This window comes from Osmerus eperlanus, chromosome 1 (assembly GCF_963692335.1).
Source record: "Osmerus eperlanus chromosome 1, fOsmEpe2.1, whole genome shotgun sequence".
Lineage (NCBI taxonomy): Eukaryota > Metazoa > Chordata > Actinopteri > Osmeriformes > Osmeridae > Osmerus > Osmerus eperlanus.
This window is the reverse complement of record NC_085018.1, coordinates 6,440,598-6,457,171: the sequence shown is the minus strand read 5'-3', so window position 1 is coordinate 6,457,171 and position 16,574 is coordinate 6,440,598.

The window sequence follows — 16,574 nt, the reverse complement described above, 5'->3', positions numbered from 1 at the left end:
TGCCTCCCCTATTCTTGATTATTCTTATTTTGATTGTGGCTGTTTACTGTCTGAGTGTCCTTGAACAGGCCACAGCAAGCTCTTCGTTCTGAAGAAAACGGGAGGGGTTGAGTGCAGTAGTATGGAGTATGTGACTGAAGGGTACTGACTATTTTCTGTATACTGTGCCTGGACCATCACCTGCCCTGTGGCGTATCTGTCTACAGAGTATGCACATATCCCTGTCTATCTCTAACTCCCCTTGCTGCCTGCTCCTGGCTCTCCTTTTTCCTTTAAACATATTATTTTCTTTCCGTAAGACATTCATTTGCAATGTCATTAATTTCTCAACTTTCTTTCCTGCATTCTCCTGCATAAATGTACAATTATGTTTGACATAATCCATAATTATATCAACAGTTTTGTTCTCCCAATGTAGAACCTGTTTCTTAACTTCTACCTGGAGTTCAGGAAGCAATCCACATATGAACACATGACAAAATGGAATGGGGATGCAGCTGCTGTGAAACCAGAAATGTTTTTTCAAAAATCCTAGTAAATCTTTCCAGATAATCTGTAGGATCCTCATCTTTTCTCTTATAGGTTATGTGCTGGCTGCACCTGACCCGCTGCTTCCCATAACAATGAATTTTCCATGTCTCTGGCTCTCCTCTGCATAGCCGCAGCTATAGCAACAACATCATCTTTTGTAAATAGGCTACAAATCTTAGGTAGTCTCTCTTGACTTTCTCAGTCTGCTCACGTTTTAACAATGACTCCTGGACCCTCTGTCTCTCAAACTGCTATAGCAGTTTGAGAGACGGCTCATTCCTAGCTTCTCTATCAGAATCAGTTTTAGCTTGATCTAATACTGGTATTTTCTCAAGATAGACAATGCCACGTCAGTTAACCATATCATAAACATTGGCCAGCTGACAAATTGTTTACTCGTCCGACTTGTTTCCTTGTCTTTCAAAACCGCTTTTAAACTCTCCTATATATTTTTTTTTTACATCAAACGTTCCCTCCAGCGGAAAACAATGTCTCGGGTCATGATTAATCCACGCATGCCATCTTTCAATGCTTGACACTGCTTGAATTCCATGTCAAACATATATCGGGCTGGCTAACAACGTCTCTATCGCTACCGTACTGGAAGCTAGATTACCCATACTGAATTACAATGTATCTGAATACAAAGTATCTGTAACAAATCTCATAACGGTAGGCTATGTAGCCAACTCTTATGATTTACTGCAGCAAGAATCACACAGCACTTTAGAATATAGTCACAAAATCACATAGCACTATAAAACAGTCGCACAATCTCAAAGCACTGTAAAACGGTCACAATATTGAAGAATAAAAGAACTACAATATCATGTGGTAGTGAACTACAAATATGGCCTTTTTCAAGCCAAACTATCCTCGCCCTCCGGCGCTCGATCATGGGACGCGCCTACAAAGACCCAACTCTTTGGGAACGCGCATTCAATAATTTCCTCAACTCCGTTACCTCATAAGTAACAAAATAACCACAATTCGTGCTTAAAAGAGACGAGTTAATTCATAAACTGCCAGTCTATACCTTTCCCTTAGTATTTGATTGTGTCCCTCGCTGATCATTAAATGCCAAGCTTGTCAGTTAAAAGCCTAACTGCCCCTTTACATTGTCAAAGTATCCCTAACTTGTTTAAAACCACTTTACCCTTAAAAGTTGGTCTCTCGCATAAAGCCTTTGACCCTAATACATTATGACCGCCCACCTACTGTGCTTGGTCTTAAGACAACTCAAAACAACACTTAATACAGTTACAATTCAAACAAAAATAAAAAATCCCACTAAGATCTCTGTTCAAAAGAGAAAAACAACTTTAAACATGCATCTTAAAAGTAACATATACATTTGGTTCACCTCTGGTCTGTATATATAAAACCATACTCTGTTAACAGATCCTTTCCCCAGGTCAAGAGTATGGGCCGTATTCTCTGTTAACAGATCCTTTGCCTCAGATCAAGAACACAGATTGTTTTACATATTTGTTTCAATACTTCACAAGACCAGAGTTCTTGTACGCTATCAGAGTTCGCCAACTCTGACCTAGACAAAGTAAAAATAGCAAGTCAATTAATGACCCAAATTTACTAAACCAAAACTCTAATATTATCTTCCTCCTGTTGAGGCCTAGCAGACTCTGGTCTGCTAAGACCAGGGTCCCAACTGAATGTCACAATAAAAGGTTCTTAAATTGTTTACGTTACCAGCATCGCAGAGGGACAGCAGGCGCACCAAGCATAAAGCAGTCCGTGAATGGGGTTTTGGAAAAGGATCCCCTGACCTCTTAGTTTTGCGCGTCACAGGTTCACTGGTGCCGCCGTGTTTTGTCCATCTCTTCATAAACGGAGTGACTAAGTTCAGTTGAGTTCTGGATTTTAATAAGTATTTATCAATCTGCAGATTGGGAGAGAAAACCAGACCTCTGACAATAAATGACAACACAACACCAGGCTTAGGTCTCAATCATGTCTCTCTCCGCTCTGAAGGCCGGAGGACCATCTTTTATAGGGCACAGGAATGTAAACATAGATAGTGACAGTCAGGCAGTAATGACGTTACAACAGTCTCAGAGGAAGAGATTCACAGCTCCCAACACATGACCACTCAGACTAGAGAGATCATAGTTGGCGCTCTCCTTGTAGTCATGACAAAGGACGTTTACCCAGTACTTTCTCCTGATCCCTATTAACCCTGACACATAGACACAATCTACTCTTATTAATAGAAAGCTTACATGAGAACATACTAACTAGTATCCAATGACTAGTTCTATTGATTAGTGAATAATGTAAGCACACCAGAAATCGCAATTTCTTCCACACTAACCAACAAGAGCAACACGTCTCTCAATACGAGTCATTGTGATCCTGGAGGAAACTAACATCAGGTCCAGCCAAGCATTCCTAAGTGCCGTTGTACTCCCGGAACAAGTGCGTCTTGAGCCTTTTCTTGAAGGTGGGGAGACAGTCAGTGTCCCTGATGGAGGTGGGGAGTTGATTCCACCATTGGGGGGCCAGACAGGGGAAGAGCTTGTGTTGGGACCGGGCGCTCTTGAGCGGTGGGACCACCAGACGGTTGTCAGAAGAAGACCGTAGGTGGCGGGGGGGGGGGGGGGGGTGTAAGGCTGGAGGAGAGACTTGATGTAGTCGGGTGCAGTCCCATTCACCGCTCGGAAGGTCAGTACCAGAGTCTTGAATCTGATACGGGCCGTGATTGGAAGCCAGTGGAGGGAGATGAGGAGCGGGGTAACATGGGAGCGTCTGGGTAGATTGAAGACCAGACGGGTCGCCGCGTTCTGAATCCTCTGGAGAGGGAGGGTTGCGCATGCTGGGAGACCGGCGAGCAACGAGTTGCAGTAGTCCAGCTTTGAGAGGACAAGTGCTTGGACTAGCAGCTGGGTGGAATGCTCAGACAGGTATCTCCTGATCTTCCGGATGTTGTAGAGGGTGAATCTACACGACCGGGAGACCGCAGAAATGTGGTCGGTGAGGTGGTGCTCGGTCATCAAATACTTCCCCCTGAAAAGTGATTACATTAAAAGCTATTGCATCATGTATACATGCATGCCTTTGGTATGTCATAGAATAAAGCAAAGAAGCTGTGAAGCAAAGAGATGTTATCGTTAATTCTACAAATAAATGCAAAAATTACCTGGATACATTTGTTGGTAACCCTAATAAACAATTGGAAACTGGTTTCCCCCCCAAACCAGTTTCTTTAATTAGTATGTCTCCAATCTTGTAATCAGTCATTCAGCCTATTTAAATGGAGGGAAATAGTCACTGCTTTTTATGATCATGGACCAGAAAAAGCAAAAAAGAGTTGAGATTAAAAAAACTAAACAATAGACACGCATGGTAAAGGTAAAGGCTACAAGACCATCTCCAAGGAGTTTGATGTTCCTGTGACAGAAGTTGCAAATATTAAGTTCAAGGGCTATGGAACTGTTGCCAACCTCCCTGGGCGCAGCCGTAAGAGGAAAATCGACCCCAGATTGAACAAAAGGGTAGTGCAAACGGTAGGAAAAGAACCAAGGATAACTGCCAAAGAGCTGAACTCCAAGGAATGTCAGTTTGTGATCATGCCATCCGTCACATTTTGAGCAAAGTGGCTTCCATGGAAAAAGACCTAGGAGGATTCCACTTTTGAAAGAAAAACATAAAAAAGCCTGGATGGAATTAGCAAAAATGCATATTGACAAGCCACAATCTTTCTGGGAGAATGTACATTGAAAAGATGAGTCAAAACTGGAGCTTTTTGGCAAGTCACATCAGCTCTATGTTCGCAGACAAAAAATGAAGCTTTCAAAGAAAGAACACCATACTTGCAGAGAAACATGGAGGAGTCTCGGTTTTGTTTTGGGGCTCTTTGCCGCGCCTGGCACAAGGTGCCTTGAATCTGTGCAAGGTACAATTAAATCTCAGACTGTCAAGGCATTCTGGAGCTAAACGTACTACCCAGTGTTAGAAAGCTATGTCTCAGTCATGGGTCCTCCTACAGGATAATAACCAAACACACAGCTAAAATCACCCAAGAATGCACTGTTCTGAAGTGACCTTCTATGAAACCTGATCTGAATCCAATTGAACATCTGAAAGAGCTGAAACTTGGAGTCTGGAAAAGGCACCCATTAGACCTTAGATAGCTGGAGCAGTTTGCTCAGAAAGAGTGGGCCAAACTACCGATTAAAAGTGCAGAAGTTTCATTGGGCCTCATTCACCAATATCTTCCTAAGTTATTTCTTAAATTTGTTCTTAAGAACATTTGGTGAATGAGGCCCATTGAGAGCTACAGAAAACTTTTGAAAACACTATACAATAATGGTGCATGAATAAGTGTTCATTAACCCTTGTGTTATCTTCGGGTCATTCTGACCCATCAGTCATTGTGACCCACCGTCGTATTGCGACAAATTTACCGCATACAAAGACAAAGTGAAGCATTTTCTTTTAACAGCTAGGCTGTCTCAGACCCCCCACATTGCGATGGTTAAAAGAAAATTATTTTAATTTGTTTTTGTATTGGGTAAAATTGGGTAAACACAACGATGGTTCGTTATGAACCTTTGGGTCATGTGACCCGAAGGCAGCACGAGGGTTAAAGGTGTGTGTGTGTATATACACACAAACCCCTTCAAATGACTGCTGAAGTGTTGAGTGCGTTAACATCAGCACAAAAACTGCTTGTCTGGAGCATCATGAGATTACTTTGGGCCCAGCATGATGCTAGACCTTTCTCTCGCTGCCATTGGACGTCAGAGCAGTGGAGTGGAGTTATAATCCACTGAACGGTACATGCCCAAATACAACCCCAATTCCGGAAAAGTTGGGACGTTTTTAAAATGTGAATAAAATGAAAACTAAAAGACTTTCAAATCACATGAGCCAATATTGTATTCACAATAGAACATAGATAACATAACAAATGTTTAAACTGAGAAATTCTACAATTGTATGCACAAAATGAGCCCATTTCAAATGTTATGCATGCTACAGATCTCAAAATAGTTGGGACGGGGGCATGTTTACCATGGTGTAACACAGGGGTGGGGAACCTTTTTTCTGCCAAGGGACATTTGGATATTTATAAAATCATTCGGGGGCCGTACAGAATTATCAACTTAAAAATGTGCCTGCTATATTCAAACATTCAATCAAACATTTAATTAACTCACCCCTAATGTGATGGCTGGAACTGCTTCTCTTTGGTGAGGTTTGTGACGTTAGCTGGCACGGATGCAGCCTGCTTTGACTAGGGGTGCATCGAACATTTCTTGGGGGGTATCATGATTACGGAAAGGGATCGTATTATTTTTTATATTGCTACCATTTTTGAGACTGCTTATCGATCTGAGTGTTAATCAGGCACGGAGCCATACATTGTAAACATTCGGGGCTTAGCCCAAACCAACAACGTATTCTGGGTTTGATTTGCTAGAAAGGAATTCCACACTTAATGCGAGCGCGCAGAGCGCGAGCGAAATATTTTGGTATGTTGGTACGCAATGCTGCGCGCCTCCACGGCCCTCTTCCACATATTAAAATAGTGCTGCTGCCAACGAATAATGCACCTAATAATATGGTTCCTGCAGTGCCATGGCGGGCCGGACCAAATGATTTTGCGGGCCCACTCCTGGTGTAACATCTCTTCTTTTCAAAACTGTTTGAAGACGTCTGGGCATGGAGGTTATGAGTGTCTGGAGTTTTGGTGTTGGAATTTGGTCCCATTCTTGCCTTATATCGGTTTCCAGCTGCTGAAGTGTTCGTGGTCGTCTTTGACGTACTTTTCGTTTAATGATGCGCCAAATGTTCTCTATAGGTGAAAGATCTGGACTGCAGGCAGGCCAATTCAGCACCCGGACTCTTCTACGACGAAGCCATGCTGTTGTAATAGATGCAGTATGTGGTTTTGCATTGGCCTGCTGAAATACAGAAGGCCTTCTCTGAAATAGACGTTGTCTGGAGGGGAGCATATGTTGCTCTAAAACCTTTTATATACCTTTCAGCATTCATAATGCCTTCCAAAACATGCAAGCTGCCCATACCCTATGCACTTATACCGTATGCAACTGAACGCTGATAACACGATGGAAGGTCTCCCTCCTCTTTTGCCCGGAGGACACGGCGTCCGTGATTTCCAACAAGAATGTCAAATATGGACTCGTCGGACCATAGAACTCGGTTCCACTTTGAAATAGTCAATTTTAAATGAGCCTTGGTCCACAGGACACAACGGCACTTCTGGACCATGTTTACATATGGCTTCCTTTTTGCATGATAGAGCTTTAGTTGGCATCTGCAGATGGCACGGCGGATTGTGTTTACCGGCAGTGGTTTCTGGAAGTATTCCTGGGCCCATTTAGTAATGTCATTGACACAATCATGCCAATGAGTGATGCAGTGTCGTCTGAGGGCCCGAAGTCCACGGGCATCCAATAAAGGTCTTCAGCCTTGTGCCTTACTGATTTCTCCAGTTTCTCTGAATCTTTTGATGATGTTATGCACTGTGGATGATGAGATTTGCAAAGCCTTTGCAATTTGACGTTGACTAACATTGTTTTTAAAGTATTCCACAATCTTTTTACGCACTCTCACAGATTGGAGTGCCTCTGCCCATCTTTACTTCTGAGAGACTCTGCCTCTCTAAGACATCCCTTTTATAGCTTATCATGTTTACATACTTGATATCAATTAACTCAATTAATTGCTAGATGTTCTCCCAGCTGAATCTTTTCCAAATTTGTTGCTTTTTCAGCCATTTGTTGCCCCCGTCCCAACTTTTTTGAGACCTGTAGCAGGCATTAAATCTGAAATGAGCTCATTTAGTGGATGAAAGTGTAAAAATTCTCTGTTTAAACATTTGTTATGTTATCTATGTTCTATTGTGAATAAAATATTGGCTCATGTGATTTGAAAGTCTTTTAGTTTTCATTTTATTCTAATTTAAAAAATGTCCCAACTTTTCCGGAATTGGGGTTGTACATAGAGGAACTATAATAAGGTGTGGTTGTTCAGGATGGGGCCCACAGTTCCACTGAAGGAAGTTTTAATGCTAAAGCATGCAATGACAGGCCAGCCACCTCTGTTATTTTAAACTGTGGCAACTGTTTGATGAATTCCCTGTCCTGTTTCAGATTGATAAGACTCGTGCAGAAAGGGGGACGATACTGAAATGGTTTGTTGAGTTTGGTGCTTTGGAATTTTAAAGCTTTACCAATTGGAATATGATTATCAAACTAATGTAAATCCAAACTTATAATAGTTGTTCTATATAGTTTGGGTGTTTTTTGTTCTTGTCAACCCACTTGGCCATATACATTTTGTGTCTGCATGTAGTCCTGTTAGCCATCTTGCAGAACAGGCGTGGATAGAACCAAAGAGCAAATCCCCAATCAAGCAGAAAGTTGCCATATTGTTGAGTTCTTTATCAATAAAATATCAACGGCAAATGTTGCTCTGGCATTGGATGGAAGGTATATCCTTATGAGTTCTGTATCCGTGTGCAAATGCTACAAACAATTTGGACAAGCTAAATGTTATAAACCACAATGTCTATGAATATAATTTTATGGCTTGCATTTGAAGTGCCTTCTTACACTTTTGTAATAACCTATATCCCTAACACTTAATACCATTTAATTAAATAAAAATTCCTATTTACCTACAATGTTTTACTACAGGAATTGCTATGTAGTTACATGGTTGTTAATGTAACCTTAATGTAAAATGTTCAGTTATCTTTATTTTCCTGTTCAGTTGAGTGCCCTGCCTTGTAATTCTTCATTCAAACACCTGGGAGCGCTTTAACATTGTCTATGTCCTCTTGGGTTGTCCAAAATAGTTTGGGTCATGATAATGTTCAGTCTCTATAGTTAAATTAATTTACATTCTAACACCCTTCCTTGTACCAAAAAATCATAAGAATAAATAAGAAGCCCTTACTTATAGATAGAATTCCTGCTGGAAGCTTTTCTTATCTTCAATACAACTATTTTTTGCATACTGATATCACAAACCTTTTATTTACATTTACATTTAGTCATTATCCAGAGCGACTGACTTACAGTAAGTACAGGGACATTCCCGAGGCAAGTACGGTGAAGTGCCTTGCCCAAGGACACAACGTCATTTGGCACAGCCGGGAATCGAACTAACAACCTTCTGATTAATAGCCCGACTCCCTAACCTCTCAGCCATCTGACCCCCTCTATGAGCTTAAACAATTGTGGTGTGCATTCCTTCAAATAATGTCACCTGCTTTCAATTGGGACACTCAGAGAATTGGGACATGGGATGAAATATAAAATTTGTCATTCACATTTTTGAGGATGGCAATCAAAGAACATTACAATATTTAATGAGTCAGCTGGTGGTAAATATGACATGATTGAATAACACCACTGTGTTATTACTCAGCTAATCAGAAGCATCCCCATTGAGAAATCAGGCTATCGTATCTAGGGAGCTTGTTTTTAATCATAATAATCTAGCAAGAAGATGGCTTCAGTGTTCTAACAGTCCCTGGTTAGATATATTTTAATGGTGGTGTTAAAAAAACACTGTACAGTGGCAATATGTTTAAAAAGAAACTATGTACAGTATGTTCAGGGATGGAATTTAAGGATACTTCACTACCCGCTACCTCTATATAATATCTACTACCAGCTACCTTTATATAACATCTACTACCAGCTACTTGTTTCATCTACTACCAGCTATACCTCCATAACATCTATTGCCAGCTTTCTCTTATCTCTATATCACGCCTACTAACAGCTACCTCTATATGACATCTACTACCAGCTTTCTCTTATAACATCTACTACCAGCTACCTCTATATAACATTCACCACCCGCTACTATAACATATATAGTATCAGCGACCTATATAACATCTGATGATTTTTACATTTTTAGTCATTTAGCAGACGCCCTTATCCAGAGCGACTTACAGTAAGTACAGGGACATTCCCCCCGAGGCAAGTAGGGTGAAGTGCCTTGCCCAAGGACACAACGTCATTTGACACGGCCAGGAATCGACCCAGCAACCTTCTGATTACTAGCCCGATTCCCTAACCGCTCGGCCACCTGACTCCCTATATGATGATACTCCTTCACATCAGCATCTGCCCTCAAACCTCTTCTGCTCTCCACAGTGGAGTGGAGCAAGACAGGATTAGCAAGACAGTTCACAGTATGTCAGTTCAAAAGGTTATAGAGCTTAGCTTCTCATATAGTCCTGTCCATATTGCTAGATGATTGTATGCCCTCTTTATAGCATAGTGGAGTACTGGGGTTTCCACTATGCTGTTTGACATTCAAATGTATTAGTCAATCTCAGGTGAATACATAGAGTGAGGGGAAATCAGTTTACCTGTAATAAGATTAGAGTTTTCAAGCACAATAATGCTGATTTTCCATCAGTAACCATGGAGAAGTTTTTAGCCAAGTACCTAAAAACCTGGAATTCTGATAATGAAACATTTTCCCAAAAAAATTTTGTACAATGGAAAGTCCATTCTGAATGGAAAGCCCTCACATAAACCTAATTTGCAACAGAGTAATCCAGAGATGTGGCTCATAATGCAGAGTCTGCTTTGACATACTTTAGCTGACTCAATGCTCAGTTTTTAGATTAAATTGTAACAGCACAACTCTTCCAATCTTACTCCATGAGGAGTGTTTGCCAAAGCTTGCTAGATCCTGCTAGTCTCATCGTTAACAATTGCTAATGAGCTCATTAACTGTGAATGAGATTAACATTGGGCTGAGGTGTCTCCATACAGAAGGTGCCATCTTCCTCTGCACCCCTCCCTTCCCACCCACCCCACCCACCCACTTCCCCTCTGCTATGAGATACACACAGGGCTGGACTGGCCATCTGGCATACCGGGCATTTGCCCGGTGGATCGACGCACTTTTGGGCCGAATCGCCAATATAATTTGGTCCGGCCCATAAAGAACTTACAGCGGCCCATTGGTTAATTGGCATCACAGATCATGGCGCTCCCTCAAATTGTGCAAACACTGTTAGAATTAGCTGAGCAGGTAGAATCTAATAATATATCTGAGTCTGATGCCCGTGACCGAGTAGAACAAGTCATAGAGAGCTTGGCTGCATACTCTGCCGTCACAGATTTACACATTAGCTCTGCCACTGTTTTAGTCATTATTTGACATCAAGTTGCTCAGTCTGTGATGCGTCCTCTAAAGACCCGGCAATTCAATCAATTTCCCGGCACATTTGCAATGCAATGCAATGCAGATGTGCACACCGCCCCCTACCGAGCAAGATGGGTAGCTCGGTCAGCAGGGACCTGAAGAAGAGCGGCTACTGACGTCACTCTGCTGCGCCGCTCAGAATGCATTTTCGTTTTCGAAATATGGGCAGTTCTTTGTAGCCTGGTCCTAACCAGACTCTCGTACATTGCATTTGTACAGAGAGTCTGGCCTCGCTCCATTGACAAGTGTTGACTTCCTTGTAGGTGGGTACTCTGTTGAAGTTTAAAACTATTGGATCTGCCCAGAGCCACTCTGATCTGCCATAACCAATCGCTAGCGTTCGCCTTAGCCAATTCCTTCACCACTACTGTAACAGAGCTGGCTTACTTTTCCCGAACGCCGTGGGGAGGAGGGCCACAACATCATGGCCACCAACAAAACTCAGCAAAACTTGTTCTTGCTCCGGCTTTAGCTGTTTGATATTCGGCAGCGTTGCCACAATGGACCGAATGGCTTTGCTCGCATCTTTCTCCGCCGCCATTACGGAACTACAACACAAACTAGCGCACAACATCAACGTCATCGTTCTCAGCCACTCCCTCGTTCGCTGATTCGCCGGTAGAAAATCAACCTGAAAAATCTGACTTACGTACCTCATGGCCAGACCTATGTACAGAAGCAAAAATAAAATTGAGCGGAAGTACGTAGGAGGGTAGAGCCAGGCTAAGTTCTTTGCGGGCAGAAAACGAAAAAGCAATGTCCGCTCTGTTTTCTTTTTGATTATGGCATAAAATGTGCAGTCTTGAAGAAGAAAATGCAAATAGGATGATTGATTACTAATTTCCATCAAATAAGTCAAATAATGCAGCCACATTCTTAAAATGAAAAAGCATTTATGCAAATGCATTTTAATTTTCAAATTTTACATTTCAAATTGAATTTTGGTATCTATTTGCTGGGGCATGTTTTGAAAATTTAATCTCAAATATCTATTTCTTTTTCATTTTAATTAAGTGAAAAATTGAGCACTCTTGAAGAAGAAAATTAAAATGCAAATAGGATGATTGATTACCAATTTCATTTATGAGTCAAATAATGCATACACATTCTTAAAATGAAAAAGCATTTCTGCAAATGTATTTGAATTTTGGTCAAGATTTGCTTCCATAAAGGAAGGCGCAGAAAAGTTAAGGGAGAAAAAGATTTTAAAAATCTACAGGCGAATGCCACAAAATGTGCAAAAATTTCGAACATGTTTGGGGGGGGGGCTTTAGCTGCTTCAACATCAGAATTACCTGTAGAGGAAGGAGGTGGCTGGCTCAGAGAGGCAGAAACATACTGACAGGGTCAGGGAAGAAGCCGAGGAGGAGGTGAGTGACCATGACAGGGCCATGGGAGCGAGTGAGGAAAAGATGGAAGAAAAAGTAGTTGATGACGTGGTAAGGAGTAGGCAAATTAACAGGGGACTCTCAGGAAGGCAGTGTGTGTGGGTTATGTGCGCCTTACGTCGTAACTGCAACAATCCAATAACATGAAGTACTGAAGGGGAAGATTATGGGAATACAGAGCTGCCAACTCTCACGGTTTCGCCGTGTGACACACACATTTCAACCATTTCTCACGCTCTCACGCCACACATTGTATATCTCACGCTGAAAAGGCAACGCCAAACAAGTAGCCAAGCTAACGTAAACAGTAACGGACGAGGCGCAGGTTAACGGAGTGAAGCATCATTGACGCGCAAACAGCCGCGTAAACTCGCCTGGGGGGGGGGGGGGGGGGGGGGTGAAGCTCGCGATAGCTCGTCTAAGGGGGGGGGGGGGTTGCTACCAAATCTCACGCCAAGGTTTTTGGAAAAGTTGGCAGCCCTGGGAATATACCACGCAAAATAAATGATCTATCTAGCTAAATTGGAGGACACAGTACTACTAGGTTACCCTATTTTAACCACTGCGGCCACCAAGCATAGGTAAAATGATATCAAAAGGTATCTGTATGGTAATAATCCATTGCTGTTCAGAGGGCCATGCAGCTTTCCACTGTTACTTGAGTATGGACATTGTGGACATTGTGTACTATATACCAAATCGTCAATAAAAAGTGAGTGAATACACTGCTTCTCTTGTATTGATGCTCTTTTCCAGGGCATATCCTACTCTCAGCTTTATTTTAGCTTTTGGGAAGGGTTGTGGTTATTGTATTTAGCAGACACTTTTGTCCAAAGCGACAAAATATGAATCTTACAATAGTTAAAATTAACAGTAAACCTTTTTTAAAAGTTGCTAAGCCAATATTAAGCAAAATAGTAATAATAACAATAATGGAAATACAATATCAATAATAATAAAAAAATACTATAAAATACCATAAATATACAAATCATAACTCTAAGAATTAATTAATTATTTAAGTGTAAGATCAATAGATAAGTCCTGAGACCCCTCTTGAAGGATCCAAAACTATCACATGAACGCAGAACACTAGGCAACTCATATAATAGAATGCACGCATATTTTAAGAGGACTGTCTGCAGGGAATGTGTCTGACCAATCACGGTGGGTGTGGGCCGCCTGGGCCAAAAATGCCAGGGCCGATTTTTTGTCCCAGTCCAGCCCTGGATGCACAGACCACATATGTGTGTTAGAGAAAGAAAGAGAGAAATAGAGAGGGTGGGTGGGAGAAAGAGAGAGCGAGAGAGGAAGAGAGATATAAATGTGTTTATTGATTAAGTTCTCTGCATGGGCGGATCTACAGGGGGGCAAGGGGGGACAGCTGCCCCCCACTCTAGAGCCTTGCCCCCCTCAGCTGCCCCCCTAACTTTGGTGATCCAAAAACTGTACTTGTAAAAACAAACCGCCACTATGTGCACAAGCTTCTCAAAACATTGAACTGAACAATACATTTACCGAAAGTGAACAATGTATTTTTTTATTTTAAATGTAGCCTATTCTTAGCCTCCTGCCCCTCAAATACTTAGCTACGTCCCTGCATCAAACGTGCAGAGCAGCGTTCACACAGTCTGGCTCGCACACAGCGAGTCTGCTGCGGTGCGGTGGCATTGCATCCCGGCAAAGACTGGATTTTTTGTCCCAGTCCAGCCCTGGATGCACAGACCACATATGTGTGTTAGAGAAAGAAAGAGAGAAATAGAGAGGGTGGGTGGGAGAAAGAGAGAGCGAGAGAGGAAGAGAGATATAAATGTGTTTATTGATTAAGTTCTCTGCATGGGCGGATCTACAGGGGGGCAAGGGGGGACAGCTGCCCCCCACTCTAGAGCCTTGCCCCCCTCAGCTGCCCCCCTAACTTTGGTGATCCAAAAACTGTACTTGTAAAAACAAACCGCCACTATGTGCACAAGCTTCTCAAAACATTGAACTGAACAATACATTTACCGAAAGTGAACAATGTATTTTTTTATTTTAAATGTAGCCTATTCTTAGCCTCCTGCCCCTCAAATACTTAGCTACGTCCCTGCATCAAACGTGCAGAGCAGCGTTCACACAGTCTGGCTCGCACACAGCGAGTCTGCTGCGGTGCGGTGGCATTGCATCCCGGCAAAGACTGGAGTGACTGAGCTGCCCCCCAAGCCTCTGAAGGTGAAGTCAGTTTCCCCAGGTGAAGTTTAAACGCATGTTTAACTTAAAGTTACATTTGTAATGAATGTAATGTATGCTAAAAACGATTCAGCATCAGCAAAAACAGCGAGTCTATTACGTTAGCCAAAAGTCAAATCGCTCCCTCGTGATTAAGAGCTCTGCCCTTTGATTAGTTTTGATTTTAGTAAAGACAAGAACAGCTTAATATAAAATCTTGTTTGTATCCATAACGTTTAGGCTACTGATTGTTGCTTTTTCGCCGACGTTACAACACACCAAGGGCGAAATAGTCAAATAGTCAATCACACATTGGGGGGGACAGCTGTGGGACTTTCTGTGTTGAGTTTATTACCCCATCCAGCGGCGGCCTTAAGCACCTGGGGGCCCGTTTCAATAACTAATATGGGGCCCTACCCACATAAAACATTAACATAATAGAGCAGAAAAAGCAAGGATTCCTGTTGGTTTGCATCAATGGTATATTATTTTATTACGTGCACATTCAGCTTCATGAACAGGGCAGCTCAACATTGAAATAATCCAACCTGATTAAAACGATACATAATTATACAGCGTTTTACGTTGGAAAAAGCCCCGCCCTTTCACGCACGGCAACTTCACTGCTTAATTGATTAGCGCAGTATATTTTCAGCTGTCTGGGCTGACTTAAAAAAAAACATCCCTTAAACTTGAATTATTTAACAAAAGCAAATAAGAAAAAGAGACTGACGTGACACTGAACCAAACTTTTTAAAATTTACTCAGGGGTATTTATCTAGCTATTTATTAATTGTTATTTATTATTATTTAGCTGTGGCAGTTAATATCCACAGCAACTTAAGTTTTTAGCTGTCTGTTGCTGCCTCTACCAGAGAATGTCTAATATAGGGAGAACTGCCACTCTCGGAAAACTTCCGGGTTCTGAACTGGTTGCAGTTCCATGTGAGGGCGCTAACGAGCGAGTGCAGAATGAATGGAGGTCTATGGAGCTATACCCCTCAAAATCCACTTTTCTCAGGATATAATTTTTTGTGTAGTAATTTGAATTCTGAATTCGAAAGGGGAGGCAAAAAAAATACACACTGCTGGCTGTTAGATTTTTTTAAAGTCGCCTTTCTGTTCTAAAAAGCCTTTGAAAATGTCATTGACGTCATACACATGGTACGACCAGAGCTACTGCTTTACGGCAAGCTCTGGTCACTTCCTTTTTTATCTCAAGGCATCGACAACACAGCTGACAGGTTAGGCTCTCCCTGTCAATACACATGCTAGAAAGAGTTTTGGCTTGCTAATGTTGTTGCTGATGTTGCTAATGCTCTGACATTCTGATTCCGCTTCGGATGCCATCAAGCGGGAGCTCTGGTCGTCGTCAGTCATTCCCTAACCAATCAGCATTCATTAACAGAATGCTAGCGCGTTATGTGCAACAACGATTCACCCTGTAAGAAATAAAAAAGACATAAGTACTCGTTCATTCAACTTTCGACCTATAATCCATGTTGAACATGCAAAAACTACAATCAAATCGGAGATTTCTCAACGACAGTGAGGCGAAAGAGACTAATTTAGCCGTTTAGCTCCATAGACTCCCATTCAACATGCACTCGCTCGCTATCACCCCCAGTGGAACTCTGGCGGAACTGCAAACCAAATTCGGTACAATGGGGCTTAATATGGAGTGGCAAGGCTCTCCTTAAACAGGCTCTGCCTCTACTGTCTCGTTGTTTTTGTGACAATGACAAATAAAGTACTTTGAACTTAAACTTATCATAAATAGCTCTACAACGATGCAGCTCACCGGGCACACCGTTGCTGTCGCCGGTAGGGTTAGCTCTACAGATGCTGGACCAAAGAAAGAGGTCACTTTTGGTAGACTGAATAGAGTTTTTCTTTTGTTGTCCGATATCTTTAGCAGGGCTCGACAATAACGATGGCCCGATGGCCCGGGGCCAGTAAAAAGTAACGTCGGGACAGTTAAACTAGCAACTCACTGGCCCGATCGGGCCACTGCAAATTATTGATTGAAAAAAAAAATTGCATTGTAAAAGTTAACATCCTTCATATGTTTTGCTATCTGCTAAATGCATAAATAACTTTGCAGCTCGTGGGGCGCACAGTTGGCAAATCAAGAGTTGACGAGTGACGAGTGGTTGTCAAATTGTAATTCTCTAATCTCTATACATTTTTTAACAACTGGCGCGAGACTGGCGCGAGACAATA